This window comes from Lithobates pipiens, unplaced genomic scaffold (genome assembly GCF_037356315.1).
Source record: "Lithobates pipiens isolate NorthernLeopardFrog02 unplaced genomic scaffold, aLitPip1_a1.2 Scaffold_18, whole genome shotgun sequence".
NCBI classification, from domain to species: Eukaryota; Metazoa; Chordata; class Amphibia; order Anura; family Ranidae; genus Lithobates; species Lithobates pipiens.
The window spans coordinates 580,600,568-580,615,667 of NW_027507758.1; the positions used below are offsets into that span (position 1 = coordinate 580,600,568).

Consider the following 15,100-nt stretch of genomic DNA (forward strand, 5'->3'; position numbering starts at 1 on the left):
TTTCGACAAGCGAATCCCAAGTCAAGCGTGGGCGAGAGCTGGACTCTCCTAGGCCAGCTGAGCGAGGGTGGTGGCGCCTGGCCCGGCGTGGAGCATTGGTGGTTCAGTGGTAGAATTCTCGCCTGCCACGCGGGAGGCCCGGGTTCGATTCCCGGCCAATGCAATTATGGGCTCTTGGTGTTTGTAGCTCTCTCCCCCAATTTCCAGCCCCATGGAATGCCTCAAGGCACAAGGTGTTTCTTGTCGAGAATGTATTAGGCGGTGTGAGTGCTTTTTGAAACCACCTTCTCCCAATGACATCATTGAAACCCATGGGGCCATACTTCAGAAGGGGCTCAGTTGTCCAAGGTCTTGGGGGAGTGGCTCTCCTGGTGTCTAGCGGCCAGAGCAAGTTGTGGATTTAGCAAAACTGCCTATAGTTTACACATAGCCCAGGAGAGGACAGGGATCAGCCATAGCACAAGCAACAACCTCAAGCAAAGGGGGATTAGCTCAAATGGTAGAGCGCTCGCTTAGCATGCGAGAGGTAGCGGGATCGATGCCCGCATTCTCCAAATGCAGCTTTCCTGATTTGCCAGGAGACACCTTGCTTTTGTGTTTGATGTTGAAGCTTGGAACCGAGCGCCGTGAGCAACATGGGAAGCCGGAGTCCTCCTCATAACGCGTGCCAAGGCGTTGCCACGTTTTTGTGGTGGCAACTGTGGCTTCAGCCAAAGTGACGTAGGCAGTGTTGGACAAAAGCAATCTAGTAAACAAAGCACGAGCAGGCCTCCATGGCCAAGAGACAATATTTCATTAGCGCAAAAGGTGCCAGTGCCATGCTTACGCTGAGAGCTTTGGACTCGTTGAATCACCTGAATCAGGTTCAACTTCTCTTTGTGTGCGAAAGAAAGGCCTTTGGGCCCGCACGCAAGCAAATATCGATTGGCATAGGAAAGGGCAACATAGCAGAGGATGGTTTCGATCCATCGACCTCTGGGTTATGGGCCCAGCACGCTTCCGCTGCGCCACTCTGCTCTTGTCGCTGACCAACCTCAACAACCACATGTGGATGTAGTTTGCCAGCGATTCCCACGGGGAGTGGGTCCATGTGGCAAAGTCACAATGTAGACGACTAGGCGTTTCCATTGATTTTCGACCAGCGAATCCCAAGTCAAGCGTGGGCGAGAGCTGGACTCTCCTAGACCAGCTGAGCGAGGGTGGTGGCAAGTGGCCCGGCGTGGAGCATTGGTGGTTAAGTGGTAGAATTCTCGCCTGCCACGCGGGAGGCCCGGGTTCGATTCCCGGCCTATGCAATTATGGGCTCTTTGTGTTTGCAGCGCTCTCCCCCAATTTCCAGCCCCGTGGAGTGCATCAAGGCACAAGGTGTTTCTTGTCGAGAATGTACTAGGCGGTGTGAGTGCTTTTTGAAACCAGCCTTCTCCCAATTACATCATTGAAACCCATGGGGCCATACCTCTGAAGGGGCTCAGTTGTCAAAGGTCGTAGGAGGGAAAAAAAAGGGGGGTGCAAACCTTCTACGCTAGGAAAGCGGGTGGCTCTCCTGGTGTCTAGCGGCCAGAGCAGGTTGTGGATTTCGCAAAACTGACTATATTTTACACATAGCCCAGGAGAGGACAGGGATCAGCCATAGCGCAAGCAACACACTCGAGCAAAGGGGGATTAGCTCAAGTGGCAGAGCGCTCGCTTTGCATGCGAGAGGTAGCGGGATCGATGCCCGCATTCTCCAAACGCAGCTTTCCTGGTTTCACGGGAGGCACCTTGCTTTTGTGTTTGATGTTGAAGCTTGGAACCGAGCGCCGTGAGCAACATGGGAAGCCGGAGTGCTCCTCATAACATGTGCCAAGGCATTGCCACGTTTTTGTGGTGGCATCTGTGGCTTCAGCCAAAGTCACGTAGGCAGTATTGGACAAAAGCAATCAATTAAAGAAAGCACGACCAGGCTTCCATGGCCAAGAGACAATATTCCATTAGGGGGAAAGGTGCCAGTGCCATGCTTACGCTGAGAGCTTTGGACTCGTTGAATCACCTGAATCAGGTTCAACTTCTCTTTGTGTGCGAAAGAAAGGCCTTTGGGCCCGCAAGCAAATATCGATTGGCATAGGAAAAGGCAACGTAGCAGAGGATGGTTTCGATCCATCGACCTCTGGGTTATGGGCCCAGCACGCTTCCGCTGCGCCACTCTGCTCTTGTCGCTGGCCATCCTCATGGATTTCGACAAGCGAATGCCAAGTCAAGCGTGGGCGAGAGCTGGACTCTCCTAGGCCAGCTGAGCGAGGGTGGTGGCGCCTGGCCCGGCGTGGAGCATTGGTGGTTCAGTGGTAGAATTCTCGCCTGCCACGCGGGAGGCCCGGGTTCGATTCCCGGCCAATGCAATTATGGGCTCTTGGTGTTTGTAGCTCTCTCCCCCAATTTCCAGCCCCATGGAATGCCTCAAGGCACAAGGTGTTTCTTGTCGAGAATGTATTAGGCGGTGTGAGTGCTTTTTGAAACCACCTTCTCCCAATGACATCATTGAAACCCATGGGGCCATACTTCAGAAGGGGCTCAGTTGTCCAAGGTCTTGGGGGAGTGGCTCTCCTGGTGTCTAGCGGCCAGAGCAAGTTGTGGATTTAGCAAAACTGCCTATAGTTTACACATAGCCCAGGAGAGGACAGGGATCAGCCATAGCACAAGCAACAACCTCAAGCAAAGGGGGATTAGCTCAAATGGTAGAGCGCTCGCTTAGCATGCGAGAGGTAGCGGGATCGATGCCCGCATTCTCCAAATGCAGCTTTCCTGATTTGCCAGGAGACACCTTGCTTTTGTGTTTGATGTTGAAGCTTGGAACCGAGCGCCGTGAGCAACATGGGAAGCCGGAGTCCTCCTCATAACGCGTGCCAAGGCGTTGCCACGTTTTTGTGGTGGCAACTGTGGCTTCAGCCAAAGTCACGTAGGCAGTGTTGGACAAAAGCAATCTAGTAAACAAAGCACGAGCAGGCCTCCATGGCCAAGAGACAATATTTCATTAGCGCAAAAGGTGCCAGTGCCATGCTTACGCTGAGAGCTTTGGACTCGTTGAATCACCTGAATCAGGTTCAACTTCTCTTTGTGTGCGAAAGAAAGGCCTTTGGGCCCGCACGCAAGCAAATATCGATTGGCATAGGAAAGGGCAACGTAGCAGAGGATGGTTTCGATCCATCGACCTCTGGGTTATGGGCCCAGCACGCTTCCGCTGCGCCACTCTGCTCTTGTCGCTGACCAACCTCAACAACCACATGTGGATGTAGTTTGCCAGCGATTCCCACGGGGAGTGGGTCCATGTGGCAAAGTCACAATGTAGACGACTAGGCGTTTCCATTGATTTTCGACCAGCGAATCCCAAGTCAAGCGTGGGCGAGAGCTGGACTCTCCTAGACCAGCTGAGCGAGGGTGGTGGCAAGTGGCCCGGCGTGGAGCATTGGTGGTTAAGTGGTAGAATTCTCGCCTGCCACGCGGGAGGCCCGGGTTCGATTCCCGGCCAATGCAATTATGGGCTCTTTGTGTTTGCAGCGCTCTCCCCCAATTTCCAGCCCCGTGGAGTGCATCAAGGCACAAGGTGTTTCTTGTCGAGAATGTACTAGGCGGTGTGAGTGCTTTTTGAAACCAGCCTTCTCCCAATTACATCATTGAAACCCATGGGGCCATACCTCTGAAGGGGCTCAGTTGTCAAAGGTCGTAGGAGGGAAAAAAAAGGGGGGTGCAAACCTTCTACGCTAGGAAAGCGGGTGGCTCTCCTGGTGTCTAGCGGCCAGAGCAGGTTGTGGATTTCGCAAAACTGACTATATTTTACACATAGCCCAGGAGAGGACAGGGATCAGCCATAGCGCAAGCAACACACTCGAGCAAAGGGGGATTAGCTCAAGTGGCAGAGCGCTCGCTTTGCATGCGAGAGGTAGCGGGATCGATGCCCGCATTCTCCAAACGCAGCTTTCCTGGTTTCACGGGAGGCACCTTGCTTTTGTGTTTGATGTTGAAGCTTGGAACCGAGCGCCGTGAGCAACATGGGAAGCCGGAGTGCTCCTCATAACATGTGCCAAGGCATTGCCACGTTTTTGTGGTGGCATCTGTGGCTTCAGCCAAAGTCACGTAGGCAGTATTGGACAAAAGCAATCAATTAAAGAAAGCACGACCAGGCTTCCATGGCCAAGAGACAATATTCCATTAGGGGGAAAGGTGCCAGTGCCATGCTTACGCTGAGAGCTTTGGACTCGTTGAATCACCTGAATCAGGTTCAACTTCTCTTTGTGTGCGAAAGAAAGGCCTTTGGGCCCGCAAGCAAATATCGATTGGCATAGGAAAAGGCAACGTAGCAGAGGATGGTTTCGATCCATCGACCTCTGGGTTATGGGCCCAGCACGCTTCCGCTGCGCCACTCTGCTCTTGTCGCTGGCCATCCTCATGGATTTCGACAAGCGAATCCCAAGTCAAGCGTGGGCGAGAGCTGGACTCTCCTAGGCCAGCTGAGCGAGGGTGGTGGCGCCTGGCCCGGCGTGGAGCATTGGTGGTTCAGTGGTAGAATTCTCGCCTGCCACGCGGGAGGCCCGTGTTCGATTCCCGGCCAATGCAATTATGGGCTCTTGGTGTTTGTAGCTCTCTCCCCCAATTTCCAGCCCCATGGAATGCCTCAAGGCACAAGGTGTTTCTTGTCGAGAATGTATTAGGCGGTGTGAGTGCTTTTTGAAACCACCTTCTCCCAATGACATCATTGAAACCCATGGGGCCATACTTCAGAAGGGGCTCAGTTGTCCAAGGTCTTGGGGGAGTGGCTCTCCTGGTGTCTAGCGGCCAGAGCAAGTTGTGGATTTAGCAAAACTGCCTATAGTTTACACATAGCCCAGGAGAGGACAGGGATCAGCCATAGCACAAGCAACAACCTCAAGCAAAGGGGGATTAGCTCAAATGGTAGAGCGCTCGCTTAGCATGCGAGAGGTAGCGGGATCGATGCCCGCATTCTCCAAATGCAGCTTTCCTGATTTGCCAGGAGACACCTTGCTTTTGTGTTTGATGTTGAAGCTTGGAACCGAGCGCCGTGAGCAACATGGGAAGCCGGAGTCCTCCTCATAACGCGTGCCAAGGCGTTGCCACGTTTTTGTGGTGGCAACTGTGGCTTCAGCCAAAGTCACGTAGGCAGTGTTGGACAAAAGCAATCTAGTAAACAAAGCACGAGCAGGCCTCCATGGCCAAGAGACAATATTTCATTAGCGCAAAAGGTGCCAGTGCCATGCTTACGCTGAGAGCTTTGGACTCGTTGAATCACCTGAATCAGGTTCAACTTCTCTTTGTGTGCGAAAGAAAGGCCTTTGGGCCCGCACGCAAGCAAATATCGATTGGCATAGGAAAGGGCAACGTAGCAGAGGATGGTTTCGATCCATCGACCTCTGGGTTATGGGCCCAGCACGCTTCCGCTGCGCCACTCTGCTCTTGTCGCTGACCAACCTCAACAACCACATGTGGATGTAGTTTGCCAGCGATTCCCACGGGGAGTGGGTCCATGTGGCAAAGTCACAATGTAGACGACTAGGCGTTTCCATTGATTTTCGACCAGCGAATCCCAAGTCAAGCGTGGGCGAGAGCTGGACTCTCCTAGACCAGCTGAGCGAGGGTGGTGGCAAGTGGCCCGGCGTGGAGCATTGGTGGTTCAGTGGTAGAATTCTCGCCTGCCACGCGGGAGGCCCGGGTTCGATTCCCGGCCAATGCAATTATGGGCTCTTTGTGTTTGCAGCGCTCTCCCCCAATTTCCAGCCCCGTGGAGTGCATCAAGGCACAAGGTGTTTCTTGTCGAGAATGTACTAGGCGGTGTGAGTGCTTTTTGAAACCAGCCTTCTCCCAATTACATCATTGAAACCCATGGGGGCCATACCTCTGAAGGGGCTCAGTTGTCAAAGGTCGTAGGAGGGAAAAAAAAGGGGGGTGCAAACCTTCTACGCTAGGAAAGCGGGTGGCTCTCCTGGTGTCTAGCGGCCAGAGCAGGTTGTGGATTTCGCAAAACTGACTATATTTTACACATAGCCCAGGAGAGGACAGGGATCAGCCATAGCGCAAGCAACACACTCGAGCAAAGGGGGATTAGCTCAAGTGGCAGAGCGCTCGCTTTGCATGCGAGAGGTAGCGGGATCGATGCCTGCATTCTCCAAACGCAGCTTTCCTGGTTTCACGGGAGGCACCTTGCTTTTGTGTTTGATGTTGAAGCTTGGAACCGAGCGCCGTGAGCAACATGGGAAGCCGGAGTGCTCCTCATAACATGTGCCAAGGCATTGCCACGTTTTTGTGGTGGCATCTGTGGCTTCAGCCAAAGTCACGTAGGCAGTATTGGACAAAAGCAATCAATTAAAGAAAGCACGACCAGGCTTCCATGGCCAAGAGACAATATTCCATTAGGGGGAAAGGTGCCAGTGCCATGCTTACGCTGAGAGCTTTGGACTCGTTGAATCACCTGAATCAGGTTCAACTTCTCTTTGTGTGCGAAAGAAAGGCCTTTGGGCCCGCAAGCAAATATCGATTGGCATAGGAAAAGGCAACGTAGCAGAGGAAGGTTTCGATCCATCGACCTCTGGGTTATGGGCCCAGCACGCTTCCGCTGCGCCACTCTGCTCTTGTCGCTGGCCATCCTCATGGATTTCGACAAGCGAATCCCAAGTCAAGCGTGGGCGAGAGCTGGACTCTCCTAGGCCAGCTGAGCGAGGGTGGTGGCGCCTGGCCCGGCGTGGAGCATTGGTGGTTCAGTGGTAGAATTCTCGCCTGCCACGCGGGAGGCCCGGGTTCGATTCCCGGCCAATGCAATTATGGGCTCTTGGTGTTTGTAGCTCTCTCCCCCAATTTCCAGCCCCATGGAATGCCTCAAGGCACAAGGTGTTTCTTGTCGAGAATGTATTAGGCGGTGTGAGTGCTTTTTGAAACCACCTTCTCCCAATGACATCATTGAAACCCATGGGGCCATACTTCAGAAGGGGCTCAGTTGTCCAAGGTCTTGGGGGAGTGGCTCTCCTGGTGTCTAGCGGCCAGAGCAAGTTGTGGATTTAGCAAAACTGCCTATAGCTTACACATAGCCCAGGAGAGGACAGGGATCAGCCATAGCACAAGCAACAACCTCAAGCAACAACCTCAAGCAACAACCTCAAGCAAAGGGGGATTAGCTCAAATGGTAGAGCGCTCGCTTAGCATGCGAGAGGTAGCGGGATCGATGCCCGCATTCTCCAAATGCAGCTTTCCTGATTTGCCAGGAGACACCTTGCTTTTGTGTTTGATGTTGAAGCTTGGAACCGAGCGCCGTGAGCAACATGGGAAGCCGGAGTCCTCCTCATAACGCGTGCCAAGGCGTTGCCACGTTTTTGTGGTGGCAACTGTGGCTTCAGCCAAAGTCACGTAGGCAGTGTTGGACAAAAGCAATCTAGTAAACAAAGCACGAGCAGGCCTCCATGGCCAAGAGACAATATTTCATTAGCGCAAAAGGTGCCAGTGCCATGCTTACGCTGAGAGCTTTGGACTCGTTGAATCACCTGAATCAGGTTCAACTTCTCTTTGTGTGCGAAAGAAAGGCCTTTGGGCCCGCCCGCACGCAAGCAAATATCGATTGGCATAGGAAAGGGCAACGTAGCAGAGGATGGTTTCGATCCATCGACCTCTGGGTTATGGGCCCAGCACGCTTCCGCTGCGCCACTCTGCTCTTGTCGCTGACCAACCTCAACAACCACATGTGGATGTAGTTTGCCAGCGATTCCCACGGGGAGTGGGTCCATGTGGCAAAGTCACAATGTAGACGACTAGGCGTTTCCATTGATTTTCGACCAGCGAATCCCAAGTCAAGCGTGGGCGAGAGCTGGACTCTCCTAGACCAGCTGAGCGAGGGTGGTGGCAAGTGGCCCGGCGTGGAGCATTGGTGGTTCAGTGGTAGAATTCTCACCTGCCACGCGGGAGGCCCGGGTTCGATTCCCGGCCAATGCAATTATGGGCTCTTTGTGTTTGCAGCGCTCTCCCCCAATTTCCAGCCCCGTGGAGTGCATCAAGGCACAAGGTGTTTCTTGTCGAGAATGTACTAGGCGGTGTGAGTGCTTTTTGAAACCAGCCTTCTCCCAATTACATCATTGAAACCCATGGGGCCATACCTCTGAAGGGGCTCAGTTGTCAAAGGTCGTAGGAGGGAAAAAAAAGGGGGGTGCAAACCTTCTACGCTAGGAAAGCGGGTGGCTCTCCTGGTGTCTAGCGGCCAGAGCAGGTTGTGGATTTCGCAAAACTGACTATATTTTACACATAGCCCAGGAGAGGACAGGGATCAGCCATAGCGCAAGCAACACACTCGAGCAAAGGGGGATTAGCTCAAGTGGCAGAGCGCTCGCTTTGCATGCGAGAGGTAGCGGGATCGATGCCCGCATTCTCCAAACGCAGCTTTCCTGGTTTCACGGGAGGCACCTTGCTTTTGTGTTTGATGTTGAAGCTTGGAACCGAGCGCCGTGAGCAACATGGGAAGCCGGAGTGCTCCTCATAACATGTGCCAAGGCATTGCCACGTTTTTGTGGTGGCATCTGTGGCTTCAGCCAAAGTCACGTAGGCAGTATTGGACAAAAGCAATCAATTAAAGAAAGCACGACCAGGCTTCCATGGCCAAGAGACAATATTCCATTAGGGGGAAAGGTGCCAGTGCCATGCTTACGCTGAGAGCTTTGGACTCGTTGAATCACCTGAATCAGGTTCAACTTCTCTTTGTGTGCGAAAGAAAGGCCTTTGGGCCCGCAAGCAAATATCGATTGGCATAGGAAAAGGCAACGTAGCAGAGGATGGTTTCGATCCATCGACCTCTGGGTTATGGGCCCAGCACGCTTCCGCTGCGCCACTCTGCTCTTGTCGCTGACCATCCTCATGGATTTCGACAAGCGAATCCCAAGTCAAGCGTGGGCGAGAGCTGGACTCTCCTAGGCCAACTGAGCGAGGGTGGTGGCGCCTGGCCCGGCGTGGAGCATTGGTGGTTCAGTGGTAGAATTCTCGCCTGCCACGCGGGAGGCCCGGGTTCGATTCCCGGCCAATGCAATTATGGGCTCTTGGTGTTTGTAGCTCTCTCCCCCAATTTCCAGCCCCATGGAATGCCTCAAGGCACAAGGTGTTTCTTGTCGAGAATGTATTAGGCGGTGTGAGTGCTTTTTGAAACCACCTTCTCCCAATGACATCATTGAAACCCATGGGGCCATACTTCAGAAGGGGCTCAGTTGTCCAAGGTCTTGGGGGAGTGGCTCTCCTGGTGTCTAGCGGCCAGAGCAAGTTGTGGATTTAGCAAAACTGCCTATAGTTTACACATAGCCCAGGAGAGGACAGGGATCAGCCATAGCACAAGCAACAACCTCAAGCAAAGGGGGATTAGCTCAAATGGTAGAGCGCTCGCTTAGCATGCGAGAGGTAGCGGGATCGATGCCCGCATTCTCCAAATGCAGCTTTCCTGATTTGCCAGGAGACACCTTGCTTTTGTGTTTGATGTTGAAGCTTGGAACCGAGCGCCGTGAGCAACATGGGAAGCCGGAGTCCTCCTCATAACGCGTGCCAAGGCGTTGCCACGTTTTTGTGGTGGCAACTGTGGCTTCAGCCAAAGTCACGTAGGCAGTGTTGGACAAAAGCAATCTAGTAAACAAAGCACGAGCAGGCCTCCATGGCCAAGAGACAATATTTCATTAGCGCAAAAGGTGCCAGTGCCATGCTTACGCTGAGAGCTTTGGACTCGTTGAATCACCTGAATCAGGTTCAACTTCTCTTTGTGTGCGAAAGAAAGGCCTTTGGGCCCGCACGCAAGCAAATATCGATTGGCATAGGAAAGGGCAACGTAGCAGAGGATGGTTTCGATCCATCGACCTCTGGGTTATGGGCCCAGCACGCTTCCGCTGCGCCACTCTGCTCTTGTCGCTGACCAACCTCAACAACCACATGTGGATGTAGTTTGCCAGCGATTCCCACGGGGAGTGGGTCCATGTGGCAAAGTCACAATGTAGACGACTAGGCGTTTCCATTGATTTTCGACCAGCGAATCCCAAGTCAAGCGTGGGCGAGAGCTGGACTCTCCTAGACCAGCTGAGCGAGGGTGGTGGCAAGTGGCCCGGCGTGGAGCATTGGTGGTTCAGTGGTAGAATTCTCGCCTGCCACGCGGGAGGCCCGGGTTCGATTCCCGGCCAATGCAATTATGGGCTCTTTGTGTTTGCAGCGCTCTCCCCCAATTTCCAGCCCCGTGGAGTGCATCAAGGCACAAGGTGTTTCTTGTCGAGAATGTACTAGGCGGTGTGAGTGCTTTTTGAAACCAGCCTTCTCCCAATTACATCATTGAAACCCATGGGGCCATACCTCTGAAGGGGCTCAGTTGTCAAAGGTCGTAGGAGGGAAAAAAAAGGGGGGTGCAAACCTTCTACGCTAGGAAAGCGGGTGGCTCTCCTGGTGTCTAGCGGCCAGAGCAGGTTGTGGATTTCGCAAAACTGACTATATTTTACACATAGCCCAGGAGAGGACAGGGATCAGCCATAGCGCAAGCAACACATTCGAGCAAAGGGGGATTAGCTCAAGTGGCAGAGCGCTCGCTTTGCATGCGAGAGGTAGCGGGATCGATGCCCGCATTCTCCAAACGCAGCTTTCCTGGTTTCACGGGAGGCACCTTGCTTTTGTGTTTGATGTTGAAGCTTGGAACCGAGCGCCGTGAGCAACATGGGAAGCCGGAGTGCTCCTCATAACATGTGCCAAGGCATTGCCACGTTTTTGTGGTGGCATCTGTGGCTTCAGCCAAAGTCACGTAGGCAGTATTGGACAAAAGCAATCAATTAAAGAAAGCACGACCAGGCTTCCATGGCCAAGAGACAATATTCCATTAGGGGGAAAGGTGCCAGTGCCATGCTTACGCTGAGAGCTTTGGACTCGTTGAATCACCTGAATCAGGTTCAACTTCTCTTTGTGTGCGAAAGAAAGGCCTTTGGGCCCGCAAGCAAATATCGATTGGCATAGGAAAAGGCAACGTAGCAGAGGATGGTTTCGATCCATCGACCTCTGGGTTATGGGCCCAGCACGCTTCCGCTGCGCCACTCTGCTCTTGTCGCTGGCCATCCTCATGGATTTCGACAAGCGAATCCCAAGTCAAGCGTGGGCGAGAGCTGGACTCTCCTAGGCCAGCTGAGCGAGGGTGGTGGCGCCTGGCCCGGCGTGGAGCATTGGTGGTTCAGTGGTAGAATTCTCGCCTGCCACGCGGGAGGCCCGGGTTCGATTCCCGGCCAATGCAATTATGGGCTCTTGGTGTTTGTAGCTCTCTCCCCCAATTTCCAGCCCCATGGAATGCCTCAAGGCACAAGGTGTTTCTTGTCGAGAATGTATTAGGCGGTGTGAGTGCTTTTTGAAACCACCTTCTCCCAATGACATCATTGAAACCCATGGGGCCATACTTCAGAAGGGGCTCAGTTGTCCAAGGTCTTGGGGGAGTGGCTCTCCTGGTGTCTAGCGGCCAGAGCAAGTTGTGGATTTAGCAAAACTGCCTATAGTTTACACATAGCCCAGGAGAGGACAGGGATCAGCCATAGCACAAGCAACAACCTCAAGCAAAGGGGGATTAGCTCAAATGGTAGAGCGCTCGCTTAGCATGCGAGAGGTAGCGGGATCGATGCCCGCATTCTCCAAATGCAGCTTTCCTGATTTGCCAGGAGACACCTTGCTTTTGTGTTTGATGTTGAAGCTTGGAACCGAGCGCCGTGAGCAACATGGGAAGCCGGAGTCCTCCTCATAACGCGTGCCAAGGCGTTGCCACGTTTTTGTGGTGGCAACTGTGGCTTCAGCCAAAGTCACGTAGGCAGTGTTGGACAAAAGCAATCTAGTAAACAAAGCACGAGCAGGCCTCCATGGCCAAGAGACAATATTTCATTAGCGCAAAAGGTGCCAGTGCCATGCTTACGCTGAGAGCTTTGGACTCGTTGAATCACCTGAATCAGGTTCAACTTCTCTTTGTGTGCGAAAGAAAGGCCTTTGGGCCCGCACGCAAGCAAATATCGATTGGCATAGAAAAAGGCAACGTAGCAGAGGATGGTTTCGATCCATCGACCTCTGGGTTATGGGCCCAGCACGCTTCCGCTGCGCCACTCTGCTCTTGTCGCTGACCAACCTCAACAACCACATGTGGATGTAGTTTGCCAGCGATTCCCACGGGGAGTGGGTCCATGTGGCAAAGTCACAATGTAGACGACTAGGCGTTTCCATTGATTTTCGACCAGCGAATCCCAAGTCAAGCGTGGGCGAGAGCTGGACTCTCCTAGACCAGCTGAGCGAGGGTGGTGGCAAGTGGCCCGGCGTGGAGCATTGGTGGTTCAGTGGTAGAATTCTCGCCTGCCACGCGGGAGGCCCGGGTTCGATTCCCGGCCAATGCAATTATGGGCTCTTTGTGTTTGCAGCGCTCTCCCCCAATTTCCAGCCCCGTGGAGTGCATCAAGGCACAAGGTGTTTCTTGTCGAGAATGTACTAGGCGGTGTGAGTGCTTTTTGAAACCAGCCTTCTCCCAATTACATCATTGAAACCCATGGGGCCATACCTCTGAAGGGGCTCAGTTGTCAAAGGTCATAGGAGGGAAAAAAAAGGGGGGTGCAAACCTTCTACGCTAGGAAAGCGGGTGGCTCTCCTGGTGTCTAGCGGCCAGAGCAGGTTGTGGATTTCGCAAAACTGACTATATTTTACACATAGCCCAGGAGAGGACAGGGATCAGCCATAGCGCAAGCAACACACTCGAGCAAAGGGGGATTAGCTCAAGTGGCAGAGCGCTCGCTTTGCATGCGAGAGGTAGCGGGATCGATGCCCGCATTCTCCAAACGCAGCTTTCCTGGTTTCACGGGAGGCACCTTGCTTTTGTGTTTGATGTTGAAGCTTGGAACCGAGCGCCGTGAGCAACATGGGAAGCCGGAGTGCTCCTCATAACATGTGCCAAGGCATTGCCACGTTTTTGTGGTGGCATCTGTGGCTTCAGCCAAAGTCACGTAGGCAGTATTGGACAAAAGCAATCAATTAAAGAAAGCACGACCAGGCTTCCATGGCCAAGAGACAATATTCCATTAGGGGGAAAGGTGCCAGTGCCATGCTTACGCTGAGAGCTTTGGACTCGTTGAATCACCTGAATCAGGTTCAACTTCTCTTTGTGTGCGAAAGAAAGGCCTTTGGGCCCGCAAGCAAATATCGATTGGCATAGGAAAAGGCAACGTAGCAGAGGATGGTTTCGATCCATCGACCTCTGGGTTATGGGCCCAGCACGCTTCCGCTGCGCCACTCTGCTCTTGTCGCTGACCATCCTCATGGATTTCGACAAGCGAATCCCAAGTCAAGCGTGGGCGAGAGCTGGACTCTCCTAGGCCAGCTGAGCGAGGGTGGTGGCGCCTGGCCCGGCGTGGAGCATTGGTGGTTCAGTGGTAGAATTCTCGCCTGCCACGCGGGAGGCCCGGGTTCGATTCCCGGCCAATGCAATTATGGGCTCTTGGTGTTTGTAGCTCTCTCCCCCAATTTCCAGCCCCATGGAATGCCTCAAGGCACAAGGTGTTTCTTGTCGAGAATGTATTAGGCGGTGTGAGTGCTTTTTGAAACCACCTTCTCCCAATGACATCATTGAAACCCATGGGGCCATACTTCAGAAGGGGCTCAGTTGTCCAAGGTCTTGGGGGAGTGGCTCTCCTGGTGTCTAGCGGCCAGAGCAAGTTGTGGATTTAGCAAAACTGCCTATAGTTTACACATAGCCCAGGAGAGGACAGGGATCAGCCATAGCACAAGCAACAACCTCAAGCAAAGGGGGATTAGCTCAAATGGTAGAGCGCTTGCTTAGCATGCGAGAGGTAGCGGGATCGATGCCCGCATTCTCCAAATGCAGCTTTCCTGATTTGCCAGGAGACACCTTGCTTTTGTGTTTGATGTTGAAGCTTGGAACCGAGCGCCGTGAGCAACATGGGAAGCCGGAGTCCTCCTCATAACGCGTGCCAAGGCGTTGCCACGTTTTTGTGGTGGCAACTGTGGCTTCAGCCAAAGTCACGTAGGCAGTGTTGGACAAAAGCAATCTAGTAAACAAAGCACGAGCAGGCCTCCATGGCCAAGAGACAATATTTCATTAGCGCAAAAGGTGCCAGTGCCATGCTTACGCTGAGAGCTTTGGACTCGTTGAATCACCTGAATCAGGTTCAACTTCTCTTTGTGTGCGAAAGAAAGGCCTTTGGGCCCGCACGCAAGCAAATATCGATTGGCATAGGAAAGGGCAACGTAGCAGAGGATGGTTTCGATCCATCGACCTCTGGGTTATGGGCCCAGCACGCTTCCGCTGCGCCACTCTGCTCTTGTCGCTGACCAACCTCAACAACCACATGTGGATGTAGTTTGCCAGCGATTCCCACGGGGAGTGGGTCCATGTGGCAAAGTCACAATGTAGACGACTAGGCGTTTCCATTGATTTTCGACCAGCGAATCCCAAGTCAAGCGTGGGCGAGAGCTGGACTCTCCTAGACCAGCTGAGCGAGGGTGGTGGCAAGTGGCCCGGCGTGGAGCATTGGTGGTTAAGTGGTAGAATTCTCGCCTGCCACGCGGGAGGCCCGGGTTCGATTCCCGGCCAATGCAATTATGGGCTCTTTGTGTTTGCAGCGCTCTCCCCCAATTTCCAGCCCCGTGGAGTGCATCAAGGCACAAGGTGTTTCTTGTCGAGAATGTACTAGGCGGTGTGAGTGCTTTTTGAAACCAGCCTTCTCCCAATTACATCATTGAAACCCATGGGGCCATACCTCTGAAGGGGCTCAGTTGTCAAAGGTCGTAGGAGGGAAAAAAAAGGGGGGTGCAAACCTTCTACGCTAGGAAAGCGGGTGGCTCTCCTGGTGTCTAGCGGCCAGAGCAGGTTGTGGATTTCGCAAAACTGACTATATTTTACACATAGCCCAGGAGAGGACAGGGATCAGCCATAGCGCAAGCAACACACTCGAGCAAAGGGGGATTAGCTCAAGTGGCAGAGCGCTCGCTTTGCATGCGAGAGGTAGCGGGATCGATGCCCGCATTCTCCAAACGCAGCTTTCCTGGTTTCACGGGAGGCACCTTGCTTTTGTGTTTGATGTTGAAGCTTGGAACCGAG

General features: G+C 53.4%; 15 non-coding genes across 15 annotated transcripts; all 15 read left to right on the forward strand.

The window, feature by feature from the left end:
- Window positions 1-92: 92 nt before the first annotated feature.
- Window positions 93-163, forward strand: TRNAG-GCC (transfer RNA glycine (anticodon GCC)). The gene has a single exon. It is a non-coding gene; the product is annotated as a tRNA-Gly (tRNA).
- A 318-nt stretch (window positions 164-481) lies between these two features.
- Window positions 482-554, forward strand: TRNAA-AGC (transfer RNA alanine (anticodon AGC)). Its single transcript has one exon. It is a non-coding gene; the product is annotated as a tRNA-Ala (tRNA).
- Window positions 555-2,304: 1,750 nt separating this feature from the next.
- On the forward strand, window positions 2,305-2,375 carry TRNAG-GCC (transfer RNA glycine (anticodon GCC)). The gene has a single exon. It is a non-coding gene; the product is annotated as a tRNA-Gly (tRNA).
- A 318-nt stretch (window positions 2,376-2,693) lies between these two features.
- Window positions 2,694-2,766, forward strand: TRNAA-AGC (transfer RNA alanine (anticodon AGC)). The gene has a single exon. It is a non-coding gene; the product is annotated as a tRNA-Ala (tRNA).
- Window positions 2,767-4,905: 2,139 nt separating this feature from the next.
- TRNAA-AGC (transfer RNA alanine (anticodon AGC)) lies at window positions 4,906-4,978 on the forward strand. Its single transcript has one exon. It is a non-coding gene; the product is annotated as a tRNA-Ala (tRNA).
- A 670-nt stretch (window positions 4,979-5,648) lies between these two features.
- TRNAG-GCC (transfer RNA glycine (anticodon GCC)) lies at window positions 5,649-5,719 on the forward strand. Its single transcript has one exon. It is a non-coding gene; the product is annotated as a tRNA-Gly (tRNA).
- Window positions 5,720-6,729: 1,010 nt separating this feature from the next.
- Window positions 6,730-6,800, forward strand: TRNAG-GCC (transfer RNA glycine (anticodon GCC)). The gene has a single exon. It is a non-coding gene; the product is annotated as a tRNA-Gly (tRNA).
- A 344-nt stretch (window positions 6,801-7,144) lies between these two features.
- TRNAA-AGC (transfer RNA alanine (anticodon AGC)) lies at window positions 7,145-7,217 on the forward strand. Its single transcript has one exon. It is a non-coding gene; the product is annotated as a tRNA-Ala (tRNA).
- A 1,754-nt stretch (window positions 7,218-8,971) lies between these two features.
- Window positions 8,972-9,042, forward strand: TRNAG-GCC (transfer RNA glycine (anticodon GCC)). The gene has a single exon. It is a non-coding gene; the product is annotated as a tRNA-Gly (tRNA).
- Window positions 9,043-9,360: 318 nt separating this feature from the next.
- On the forward strand, window positions 9,361-9,433 carry TRNAA-AGC (transfer RNA alanine (anticodon AGC)). The gene has a single exon. It is a non-coding gene; the product is annotated as a tRNA-Ala (tRNA).
- A 670-nt stretch (window positions 9,434-10,103) lies between these two features.
- Window positions 10,104-10,174, forward strand: TRNAG-GCC (transfer RNA glycine (anticodon GCC)). The gene has a single exon. It is a non-coding gene; the product is annotated as a tRNA-Gly (tRNA).
- Window positions 10,175-11,183: 1,009 nt separating this feature from the next.
- On the forward strand, window positions 11,184-11,254 carry TRNAG-GCC (transfer RNA glycine (anticodon GCC)). The gene has a single exon. It is a non-coding gene; the product is annotated as a tRNA-Gly (tRNA).
- A 318-nt stretch (window positions 11,255-11,572) lies between these two features.
- Window positions 11,573-11,645, forward strand: TRNAA-AGC (transfer RNA alanine (anticodon AGC)). The gene has a single exon. It is a non-coding gene; the product is annotated as a tRNA-Ala (tRNA).
- Window positions 11,646-12,315: 670 nt separating this feature from the next.
- TRNAG-GCC (transfer RNA glycine (anticodon GCC)) lies at window positions 12,316-12,386 on the forward strand. Its single transcript has one exon. It is a non-coding gene; the product is annotated as a tRNA-Gly (tRNA).
- A 1,009-nt stretch (window positions 12,387-13,395) lies between these two features.
- TRNAG-GCC (transfer RNA glycine (anticodon GCC)) lies at window positions 13,396-13,466 on the forward strand. The gene has a single exon. It is a non-coding gene; the product is annotated as a tRNA-Gly (tRNA).
- The last annotated feature ends 1,634 nt before the right edge of the window (window positions 13,467-15,100 follow it).